The following is a 13,405-nucleotide window of genomic DNA, read 5'->3' on the forward strand; positions in this document are numbered from 1 at the left end:
TTTTTTTCAGATGGTGAATATCATAGAGATACTCCACCATTTCTTGGATGAAAGCACTTAATCTAACCAGAATAACTGTCCCTTTCCAACACTTTCCTAGCTTACATAAATCATGGGTAGCACTGATGACAACTGGGGCTGGGACTGGTGCGCCAGAGACCAGAACCTCCATAGATGAAACTATAGGTGGTCACCAAAAATGAATCCTACTACATTGAGTTTGCCATCTAACTCTGACTTTTACAAAGTTTTAAGTTCACACTGTACTCTTCTAATGGTTGGAAAGAGAGTTGAGGATTAGATATGGAGGATGTGGAGATGCAGGTGGATGAAATAATCTTTGGAGGGACACCCTGGAAATCATCTTAAGGAATACAAAGGTCTTGGTGGCTTTCTTGGTCAGACGTCATGGGAGGATGAAGTTATCAAAGAAGAAGAAGATTGTAGGGTGCTTCTTTTACATCTTTCTCTACAAAAAAGGTTTTTGAATGTTATTTTCTTGCCTCTTGGCAGGAGGTTGAACTGGATGGCCCACGTGGTCTCTTCTAATTCTATGATGCTATGAAAAATAAGTGGGAAATCATTGAAAGTGAGGGCATACATATGCCTAATGGCCAAACAATAAAGTGTCACCAGCCAGAGGCCTGAAAATATCTGGGCATATTAAAGCTGGACAACATCAAGCATGAATATGTGAAGACTGTGGTCAGCAAAGAATACACACAAAGGGTCAAAAAAATTCTCAAAAGCGAGCTCAATGGAGGCAACACCATCAAGGCCATAAACACCTGGGCCATACCTGTCATAGGATATACTGCTGGCATTATAAATTGGACACAGGTGGAACTGGACAATTTGGCCAGAAAAACAAGAAAACTCATGACCATTCATCATTCATTGCACCCTCGCAGTGATGTTGACCAGCTATATCAGCCTAGAAGATCAGGGGGCAGAGGACTCTTACAAGTAAAACAAGCAGTCAAAGAAGAAGAACATGCCCTGGCAGAATATGTAAAGCAAAGTGAAGGACCTGCGTTGATTGAAGACAAAAATCAGAAATTCCTCAAAGCACAGCAGACAAAAAAAAGTACAAGAAAACCGCACTACAAACTAGAGCTGACAGCTGGCACAATAAAACATTGCATGGAAAGTTCCTTGACAAAATTGAAGGAAAAGCTGATATGGAGAAGACCTAGCTATGGCTCACGAATGGGACCCTGAAGAAGGAGACAGAAGGCCTGATCCTTGCAGCCCAGGAGCAAGCCATCAGAACAAATGCAATTAAGGCCAAGATCAAAAAATCAGCTGATGACCCAAAATACAGACTCTGCAAGGAAACCGATGAAACCATTGATCATATCCTTTGCTGCTGTAAGAAAATCGCACAGACAGACTACAAACAGAGGCACAACTATGTGGCCCAAATGATTCATTGGAACTTATGCCTCAAGTACCACCTCCCAGCAGCAAAGAACTGGTGGGATCACAAACCTGCAAAAGTATTGGAAAATGAGCACGCAAAGATACTGTGGGACTTCCGAATCCAGACTGACAAAGTTCTGGAACACAACACACCAGACATCACAGTTGTGGAAAAGAAAAAGGTTTGGATCATTGATGTTGCCATCCCAGGTGACAGTCGCATTGACGAAAAACAACAGGAAAAACTCAGCCGCTATCAGGACCTCAAGATTGAACTTCAACGGCTCTGGCAGAAACCAGTGCAGGTGGTCCCGGTGGTGATGGGCACACTGGGTACCGTGCCCAAAAGATCTCAGCTGGCATTTGGAAACAATAGACATTGACAAAATTACGATCTGCAAAAGACCACCCTACTGGGATCTGCACGCATCATCCGAAAATACATCACACAGTCCTAGACACTTGGGAAGTGTTCGACTTGTGATTTTGTGATACGAAATCCAGCATATCTATTTTGTTTGCTGTGTCATACAATAAAATAACAATAATACTTTATATACTGCCCCCTCTCCAAACAGGACTCAGGGTGGCTTACAAGGAGTAAAAAACAGTGCAAAACACAGAATTAACAATACGATACATAAACAATAATATCAAAAACCTAACAGGAAATTAACTAGAATATTAAAACCAAAGCAGAAAGAAAAACATAATACATAACAACAATATCAAAAGACTTAATAGACTAACAGCAATAACACAATAGAATAACACAAATTTAAAAATTATTGCTAGATTTAAACATGCTATCCAAGGGTTTATTTCCTAAATTCACATACATTTTTAATTATTCCATTTTGATGTTGCTTTTCAAATAGTAATGGCATTCTCTGACTTTTCTCACCTTAAAAAATGTTTGCACTAAAAACCGCCATGTTTTCCTATATAGTTTTGAGAAACAACTGCCAGTAATGTTGCCATCCTTGAGACACTTGAGTCCACATGTGGAAAGATTGCCATAGGACATAACAGACCCCCTTTTTCCTCTTTGCCCGTGCCCAGATACTACATCCAGCTCTGTGGAAGTGAAAGGTCCATGAATCCTTTCTCTAACCCACTCTTTCTGTTCAGGTACAAAACACGCACTTAAAAGATGGTGTCTCCTAACTGAGCGCTATGTCAGGCTAGATGGGAATACAGGAGTCAAAACACAAAATATATCCCTTTTTGTAGCATTTTAGAAGACAGCCTGCCTGAGAAGAAAGGAAGAAGACACTTAGGGTGCATCTACACCAAAATTAATGCAGTTTGACACAACCTTAATTGTCATGGCTCAATACCATGGAATTGTGGAAGCTATAGAAGGTCTTGAGCCTTTTCAGCTGAAAGAGTGCTGGTGCCTCACCAATAAAATCCCCACGATTCTATGACATTGAGCCATGGCAGTTAAAGTGGTATCAAACTGCATTAATTCTACAGTGTAGACACGCCCTTAGTTATTATTTATATATGATGCTTGCATCGCCTCTATCTTAAGCAATTGCTATACACTTTGCAGCAATTGTTGCAAAAAACTTCTCTGGTCTCGATTTAATACCATGGCTAGGCAACTATGTCAGAATGTTCAATACCCCTACCCTCTAGCATGCTAAAAATGTAAGACTTGGAATTCCTCTGCCAGTATGTGTGTGTATATATATCTGTCTATCTACCTCAGTGGTTCCCAACCTCTGGACTGTGAGACCTAAAATAAGGTCTGCGAGACATGCGGGGAAAATCAGTTCTAGATTATTAAATATGGTTTTCTATGGGCAAGCAGATGGCGAGTACTAGATGGAATATGTTCTGTATGAGAAACTAGAGCTGGTGTGGACTATCCAATGCAATTTTCTGAATTGGCACCCCAAATAACCAGACCGAATCTAAAATTGACCAAAAACTGATTGGTAACCTTTTTGGTACTAATGTTGGAGAGTGGTCTCTGATCAAAGTGGCCCCTCTTCAAGTGGTCCCTGGTGAAAAAACGGTTTGAAACAGCTGGTAGGCTGTTAGGAATTGTGGGAGTTGAAGTCCAAAACACCTGGAGGGCCAAAGTTTGTCCATGCCTGATCTCCACAGTATACTTAATTTAGTTTGACATCTCATTAACTGTCATGACTCAATGCTACAGCATTATGTTTTACAAGTTCTTGGTCTCTGTCAACGTCTCCACCAAACTGCAAATCCCAAGAGTCCATAGCATTGAGCCATGGGAGGAGCCATGGGAGTTAAAGTGGTGTCAAATTACATTAATTCTGCAGTGTAGATGCACCCTTAATGAACATTTCTATACATGGGAGAAAGTTCCTTGGGTTCTCCCCTTTTCCACTCACTATTTCATATAGAAGTAAATATTAAACAAACCAATTTGTGTCTTTTATTGATGTATAAAAAGTCTACTCGGCCTTTAACACAAATATTTTCATTATATAATACATAAGACCCTTCCACCCAATAAAATATGTTTCTTTTTATAACCTTTTGACACAGTCTCTCTTTCTAAAATAAATTTATCTAGGAGCTAAAAGTTACCAGATAATAAGCTTAAGGTAAAAGTTTTCCCCTGACATTGTCCAATTGTGTCCGACTCTGGGGGTTGGAGCTCTTCTCCATTTCTAAGCTGAAGACCCGGCGTTGTCTGTAGACATCCCCAAGTCATGTGGCTGGCATGACTGCATGGAGCGCCGTTACCTTCCCACCCAAGCGGTACCTATTGATCTACTCACATTTGCATGTTTTCGAACTGCTAGGTTGGCAGAAGCTGGGGCTAATAGCGGGTGCTCACTCTGCTCCCCGGATTCGAATCTCAGCAAGTTCAACAGCTCAGCACTTTAACATGCTGCGTTACTGAGCAAAAAAAGCAAAAAAAAAAAGGGGTTACAGCAAAAAAAGTTGTGGAGGGAAATCAACCCTCCACATAAGCATACAAAACAAATCTATTGAAAACAAATCTATTGAAAAACCCTATGAAAAAAACGAATGCAACTCAATAAAAACCAATGCAACTCAAAACACAAAGACCTTAAAAATGCTAGTCAGAAACATTGACTATGCTGTAGTTGGTGTAAACTAATTGGATAGTACTCTTAACGTTCTCTGGAGTATACCTTGTTGCCACACTTGTTACTTGCCCTGTTTTCCCCAAAGGCTATATAGATTTATCTTTGGAAGATGATTATTGTATGCATGTATGTATGTATGTATGTATGTATGTATGTATGTATGTATATATATTTACACACACACACACACACACATATCTAAATAATGATTAAACATTGAATATGTGCCTCTCCATAAACTGAATTTGACACCTCTGCTGTAGGCATCCCATCATATTTCCAAAGCTGACATTGTTTGAATTATAAATGTGGGGCATTTGTGTAGCAGGCCATTAGGATTGTAGCATAATAGGGATTGTTCCCTTTATGCTTGTTACTATATAAGTTCACTCTGAAATTAATATACGAGTTCACTCTGTGAAATTAATCGACAGAGACTTCTCAAATGGTGATAGGAGACACGTTACCACGGCTCAAACCAAATGAGAACTCATTACTGAAGCTCTGAATCAGTCTTCTAAGTGTATTGGACAGTTACAAGTTCATAAAGGTCACTCTTCAGTGATACAGTCTATAAGAAGAGTAATCAAAACCTCATTTACAAAAATCAACTGACTACCACGGCTGAACATGTACTGTTCACAAATGCTGCAAGACACAATAATGGTTCCTAAACAGAGGGAAAGACTGGACAGAGAAATTTCCCACAGGAGAATAATTTCAAATTAATTACTTGTACACTGAATGTGCTACTGCAGGACTGTAGTTTTAATTTTCACCCTACAAGCACAGCTTGCAATCTGAAGGGTCATCCAATTTGGGAACAATCCCTCCTGCTAGTTCCACAAGCCATCACATCTATGAAGACTACTCTTTGATCTCATCTTAGTTTACTAGATTTAAAGTACTAGCAAAAGAACTAGCCATGGGAAGCTTTTAGGAGTATAGCTATAGGAATAAGATGAAAATGGCATCATTGTCCCTCTAAAATTATAAGGAATTTTTTTTAATCCTCAAATTTCTACCCTTGCAGAAGGATAGAGACTGAACATTTTCACACCTAAAATCCTTCGTATTTGCATTTCCTTGCATTTTCTCGGATGCCTAAGCTCTTATTTCTAAATGCTCAACTGAAGCACTAAGGTACTACAACACTCAAAATTTGGGAAGTGGAGGAAAATGTATGGGGGTGGTGGCAGCATTCTTATGTAGATGCACTTTTCTCATTTTGCTCTTCTTGAAGCTACATTCCTGGTGCTTTGTGTGCCTCATTGTGCCACCCCCTCTCCCCACCATTTGGGAGCACCTCCCATGGCTTTCTCTATACACTGTCCTTACCTCTTCTGTTTTGCCTCCAAATCTTCAACAAGATTGTTCAATTGCCTGGGAAAGGATGAAGAAGAATAGATGGATATTAGATAAATTTACACAAGTTGGGCCAAGCTTGCATGTCTTCATTGAAATGCAATCTTTCTAGCTAGAAGAGTTTTTCTTTAGGTAATAAATGTTCACAGCCCATGGGTTGCTGTGAGTTTTCCAGGCTGTACAGCCATGTTCCAGAAGCATTCTCTCCTGATGTTTCGCATACATCTATGGCCACCTTGATTAGCATTAAATTGTCTTGCAGCTTCAAAGCCTGGCTGCTTCCTGCCTAGGGGAATTTGTTGAGAGGTGTTAGCTGACCCTGGTTGATTCATGTCTGGAGTCCTCTAAACTTTAAAATCAGGACAGTAAATAAAGGAAAACACTCCGAAAACAGAGGGATTCTAGAAATCAATCAATCAATCAATCAATCAATCAGGGCCAGCCAACACCTCCTAACAAAGGACTCACCCAGGCAGGAAGCAGCCAGGCTTTGAAGCTGCAAGGCCATTCAATGCTAATTAAGTTGGCCATTCATTGCAACATTCACACTTGCCTCAATCAGACAAGCATTCTTTCTCCCATCCTGGACATTCCACAGATATATAAACCCTACTTGCCTAGTTTCCAACAGACCACACAACCTATGAGGATGTGGGTGAAACATCAGGAGAGAATGCTTCTGGAACATAGCCATACAGCCCAGAAAGCTCACAGCAACCCAGTGATTCTGGCCATGAAAGCCTTCGACAACGTAACAGCCCATTCTTTTATATAACCAGGGAAGGGAGGTTTATTGTCTCTGAGACAATGGGGAAAATCTACAACAAAGAAATTAAATTCCTTTTCAGTTCAGTGGAGTTTAATAAGTGGGATGCTTCATCAACAGTAAAAGACATTTCTGAGTTTAGAGAAGTAGGGGATTTAGTCTGTGCTCCCAGAAAGGGAAAATAATGTCCATCCTGTTATCTGAAACTATGGTTCTCTGGAAAAAGAGATAACATTTAAAAAGTAGGTTAGTATGGAAACAATACGCGAGAGGACGGGGCCAGGAACAAGCTAAAATGGAATATGATTGGTATTTGTCCTAGAAGAAGCAGCTGCAGAAGTTAGCTGCCAAGGAGTTAGAAAAACATTCATAAAAGTTTGAAAAAACTACAGGGGAAAGGATGGAGAAGAAACTTGCCCCCTTTTCCCTAGTTAGAGAAAAAACATGATAATGCAGTAGTGGGAAACATGCAGTCTTACAAATGTCCTTGAACTGAAATATCCAGCATAACCCATCCTTGACTGTGTTGCTTGGAGTTGTTGGTATGGGCAAGTTTCTGGAAATATCTGGAAAACCTTATGATCCCCGTTGCTAGGATAATGCAGGGGTCTGCATTGCTGTCAAATTAAGGGTTGTATGGAAACTGTTGTAAGGAGACAAATTCTTCATTTGCCTTCTGGACAATTATCTTCTCCAGAAGGTAGAAGAGACATCAAGGGAATCAGCAATTTTGGATCAGATCCTAACAAACAATGATGACCTGATTACTGAGGTGGGAAGATCCTTAGGTGAGAGTGACAGGCTTCTCCTGGAATTTGTTATACAGCAGTAAGAAGTGAAACATAGCCAGACACACCTCCAACGCTTTAAGAATGCCAATTTCAGTTAACCTAGGGAGACACTGAGTGTAATCCCATGGTCAGGAATATTAAAAGAGAAAGGATTTAATGATGGCTGGGAGTTACTTAAAAGTGAAATATTAAAGGCACGATTTCAAACAGGAGGAAATTGAGGAGGAAAAATAAAAGATGTGTAAAATACCAGGATGAGTGACTAAAGAACTTGCAGCTAAACCAAGATTCAAAAAAGACATGTACAAGAAATGGAAAAGGGGGAAATCACCAAATAGGACTTCAAATGAACAGCCAGCACATATAGGGAGAAAGTCAGAAAAGATGAAGTGCAGAAGGAACTCAGGCTTGCTAGAGAGGTTAGAGACAATAAAAAGGTGGTTGTTCTTTTTGTTGTTGTTGTTGTTGTTGTTGTTGCGTCCATAGCAAAAGGGAATGGTAGCAAGAAAATGGTAGGAACACTGCATGGAGAAGACAGCAAAATGCTAATGTGAAACAGAGAAAGGTAAAACTTTGCCTCAGTCTTCTCCCAGAATGAAAACAGTGCTCATGAAGCAGATGATCTAGCAGAGGAAATGCAACACAAAATAAATAAAGTAATAGTACTATCTGGCTACTGTAAACTGTAGAAGTATTATCTGTATCATTAGCAATAATATTTGAGTGTTGAACAGGAGAACTCCCAACAGACTACAGGAGGGCAAGTGTATCATTCAACAATTGATTGCTACTTGGCAACTAGCAATGGGATTTACACTTTTCATGGTCTGATGCCTACCTAATCTTTCTCTAAATATTACACAAAGCTAGGCTTTTAGAAAATGTGGGATTCGGGGCAGCTTACAAGAAAGCAAATGAATATAATAAATAATATAACACAGAAATATATCCGCCCTTGTTTTTATTGTTCTTCTGATTTTGCGTTGTAATGTATATTTTCATTTATTGTATTGTTCAATGTGTTATTTATTTCCAACATTTATATCCTGCCCTTCTCACCTGAAGGGACTCAGGGCAGTGTACAAAATTGGCAACAATTCGATGCCTACACATAATTAAAACAACAATAAAAATCCAATAAAACAATTAAAACAATATAAAGATATAAAACATATGATTAAAATCCATTCCTCCAAAATCCTCGTGCTGTAGCCGTAAATCAGTTATGATTTGTTGTTCTTTTTATATTCTGTTATATTGTATTGTTCTGGGCATGGCCCCATGTAAGCCGCCCCGAGTCCCCGTTGGGGAGATGTGGTGGGGTATAAATAAAGTTGTTGTTGTTATTATTATTATTATTATTATTATTATTATTATTATTATTATTATTATTATATCAGTTTTGGACCTACATAACTGTGATAATTCCCAATGAAGTCTTGTGAATAAAGGACTAATTTGTGTCTTTGTACTTGTCACAGCACATTTCCAGGGTTCCTTGTGAAGCAGCTGTTAATTTTAACTGGTTTTCATGCAGTCAGTATTAGCAGTGCAGCAATTCAACAGGAACAAGGAGCCACTCTACATTTCACTTCAAAGAAGCAAACCTTGGGGTTGAGGAAATTTGCACTGGAGTTCACAATCCCTACCCTTTTACTTTGAAGTGCTGCTTTCAAAATTCAGCAAAGGCTGGTTTTGGGATTTTTTTTGCCTCTGACTTCTGATCCTTACAACCATGGCTAGAGTACTGATCACATTCTACTTGGCTATTTTTATCCTTCAGCCAAAGAATAGCATCTCTTCTCATGGAAAACCCAGAATCATACCTACAGGTTTCTAATTCAACTACACTTTTAAGGGAGGATATTTTATTTTATTCAGGTTTGGACACACAGGGGCAGTATTGCTGCAGTTCTACATCCTTAAAGTATTACTCATTCTTAGAGTGGGAAAGGCCAATATCTATCAACTCTCACAGCGAGGTGCCCATTCCTCAAATGTATATTAAATACCAATGCAGTATACCTTGAGGAATGGGGGAGAAGGGAGTTGTGTGTGACAAAATCATAGAATGAATTATAATCCAAGACATCTGAATACAGTCAGATGAGGGAAGGTAGCTACTACCTGCTGGGAACTGTTGGTGAAACAAAGACAAGTTGAGAAGGGAAAATATCATGGTACAACAGCCATTTGAACTGACCATTTGGGGCTTTAGAAACCCAGAGCAGGAAGTGTGTTTTTCTTTTAAATTCTGGAAGATTTCAAGATAGGCAGATGTAACATCAGGATCCATTTCCCCCCATACTGCCTAACTGATGTCATGTTGCAATGGAAGAATGGGGAAGGAAGGAGATCATAATCCACTGTTGATGGGTGATTTCCAAAAGAAAAAAGCATTCAAAAGGTAAAGCAGCAGCAACAGCAGTAGAAGCAGTTCAGCAGATCAGAAGCTTCTAGTGCCAGCAGTATTGCAATTGAGCTGAAGTGATACGGGAGCAGATTCAAGCTTGTATAGTTATACAAGACTTTATTCAAAGAACTGCATATCTAGATAGGAAAGTAGACAGGACTAGCTATCTAGCTAACAGCAGACATCTTGTCTCTCTCCATGTTCACAGGAGAAGAATTAAATGGAGGACTCGCTATGTGCTCCAAAAAAGGAGGCGTCTTCCTGAGAAGTATCAGTCTAACAAACAAGGGATAGGAGGAGAGAACAGAGTAACAGGTAGACAAAGAGGCCAATGGGCCAGTTAATGCATCTGCCTATCAAAGTCCTTGATGAGGACTACAAACTTATGCAGGATGTGGTTGAGTTCCGCCACTCTAGCAGGGCACAAAACTCCAGTATATTTATAGCATGACTTGGATCCACAGGCAGAAACAACCACTATGTGATGTGCATCCTAAGAACATAATAGGTACTTAGTGACATTTTGGTGTCCATCTGAAAGAACCATCAGAGCGATAAGACCAATTTTCAGAGGGGCCAGGACAGTCAGCGCAAACTTCACACACAATGCAAAATAAGTAAAATCAAGGCAAAGGAAGGAATGGAATTTGCAATTTGCTAGTAAAATGTACAACCAACCAAGAAAGCCAACAAGCACCAGGGAAAAATGAACACAGAGAAGATGTTGATAAAGCAGAAAGGGTCTGGCAGTGGGCCACCAGTTATATTTGGCATACTCATAGAAACAGGGGTGTCATACATAATGTAACAGTGTTGGAAGCAGAGGGAAATCAGGACTATTTCATAGTGCCACTCCAAGCTTTCAGAGGATATTAATTAGCCAAGGCAGTGTGTGTGTGTGTGTGTCCTGGAATTATTCAGCAATCACAGCATGTTCCTCCTTGTACTCTGAATGCTCTTCTCAGTAGCAGTCTAGTGGGCTTGATCGTTCTGGCTTCACGCGCCTGGGACTGTATATCCTGATTTTTGTGTTTTCTTTCTAAAAATAATGTTTTAATTGAGTTGAAGTATGTCTCCAAATAGTCCTCCACATGGGAGCCTTCGTGCCTTCTCTGCGGCTGGTGTTCCCTAAGCAGCAGAATCAACGATCTGTAAATAGATGGTTTTATTGATGGTTTTCCATCTCATTCAGGAAATCCATTCAATGGAACACCTGCAAATTATGAGAGAAAGAGATACAGAGTATTTCCCGGGGAAGCTGATTTGAAATATTGCATTACAGCCCTTCAGAGGGCCTGGCTGAATCTGCAGCTTTTCACCATATGCTGACTACAAGGGTGGGGAACATGTAGCCCTCCATGTGATATTTTACTACAACCTGTTGGGATTCATCCTGGACTACTCAAGTCTAAATGTAGTCAGATAGATGATAGTTAGATTGAGGGAATCCTTCCCCCCTTTCCAAAGCATGCCTAGATAGGATTCACCATTGTTTCCTGGTTCCCATCCTATTTAGGTCAGCCCACCCTTTGATGTTCCTAGAAATGTAATCTCTCCTAGGGCTCTGACGTAACTTCCCCAATTTGATCCTTTGGAATGTTTATGGCCCTAGAGAAGAAGTGACCAGACCCACGAGGCTGACCGCCTTTCCAGCTTCCTGCTTTGTTCCAGAGAGGACGCACCTCTGTCCTCTATTAGTCAAGATGTAGCCTATCTATAGAGCTTTGTTATTTTAATCCGTCTATGTGTATTAGAACAGGATAGATCAGTTAGTTAGATCCAAACCTTTTCTATCCATCAATGGATTTCTTTTTACCTCAATAAATGCTTTTAATCTTTAAAGCTAACTTTGCATCCCTTTTGCCTTCCTGATGACACAGAGGCCTTCCTGAAACTCACACTCGCGTCTCAAGTCTCACCCTGCTGCAATTCTTTACTCTGCTATTTTAATGGGAATTTGCCTCATAAAAGAGGATGATTAGAGCTTAACGGCTCTTCCATTCCCAACACAACCTTTATCAATCCTGACCACTACATAGTTGAAGAGCGCAATGGCTGGAGTATTTTGAAGGCCATGCGCTCCTCGTCCTTGAACTCCAGGGACATACTACTATGGACAGATATTAACAGGAACAGGTTAAGTAGCCCTTTCATGTTACTTGGCGGCCACCTCTCCACAAAAGTCAACATTCATGCTGAAATACAACACCACCTGAGCTCTGCGAGTGCAGCATTTCTCCGAATGAAGCAGAGAGTGTTTGAGAATCGGGACATCCGTAGGGAGACCAAGGTGCTTGTTTATAAAGCTATTGTCCTCACTAGCCCACCATACACATGTGAAACATGGACTGTCTACAGAGTCACACTCAACTCCTGGAAAGATTCTATCAGTGTTTTCTCCAAAAAAATCCTGCAAATTTATTGGGAAGACAGGGGGACAAATGTCAGCATGCTGGAAGAAGCAAAGACCACCAGCATTGAAGCGATGCTCCTACGCCGTCAACTCCACCGGACTGGCCATGTTGTCCGAATGTCTGATCACTGTCTCCCAAAGCAGTTACTATGCTCCCAACTCAAGAATGGGAAACGTAATGTTGGTGGACAGGAAAACTGTGGCATAGACACCGAGAACTGGGAAATCCTGGCCCTTGAGCGTTCTGATTGGTGGGCAGCTGTTACCAACAGTGCTGCAGAATTCGAAGAGGCACGAGTGGCAGTTAAAGAGAAACGTGCCAAGAGGAAGGCGCATCAAGCCGGGACCATCTTCCATCTGGAAACCAATGTCTTCGCTGTGGAAGAACATGCGGGTCAAGAATAGGTCTCCACAGCCACCTACGCATCTACCGCCAAGTCAAAACACCTGGAAGATCATCATCCTCAAGCTACGAGAGATTGCCTAAGAAGAAGACACTATGATTGCAGTAAGAGTCCACTTTAGGTGCCACAGCAACATCCTGTGGACTCTTTAGACTGGCAGAGATTGTGTGTTGGAGTCCAGGATCATCAGTATGCAGGAGACACACAACTGTAGTACTCCTTTCCATCTTAATCCAGAGAAGCTATCTTGGTTCTCCGTTAGTGCTTGTCATCAGTAATGGACTTGACATGGGCAAATAAATTCAGACATAATCCAGACAGGACAGAGGTGTCCCTGGATGAGGTTACATTCCTCCTTAAGATACAGGTCCGCACTTGGGCGCACTTCTGGGCTCAACTCTGAGCCTGGAAGCTGAAGCTCAGCAGTGACCAGGATGTATTTGCACTGTTAAGAGTTGTGTACCTGGTTTTCCAATTTCTTGAAATGTCAGACCTGGCCACAGTGACACGTGTCTAAATTACATCCTACTTGTGCTTGATATGAGACTGCCTTTGAAGAGTACAGTACTAGGAAACTTAAGCTGATCCAAAAAGCTCTATCCAGATTGTAAACCACAGCTGGCTACAGGGTGCACAAAACTCCTTTTTTTGCACCAGCTCCGGTGGCTGCCAGTTTCTTTCTGGAAAAATTCCAGAGTCCTATACAGCGTATATCCAGGTTATCTGATGG

This window comes from Anolis carolinensis, chromosome 3, assembly GCF_035594765.1.
Source record: "Anolis carolinensis isolate JA03-04 chromosome 3, rAnoCar3.1.pri, whole genome shotgun sequence".
In the NCBI taxonomy this organism is placed as follows: domain Eukaryota; kingdom Metazoa; phylum Chordata; class Lepidosauria; order Squamata; family Dactyloidae; genus Anolis; species Anolis carolinensis.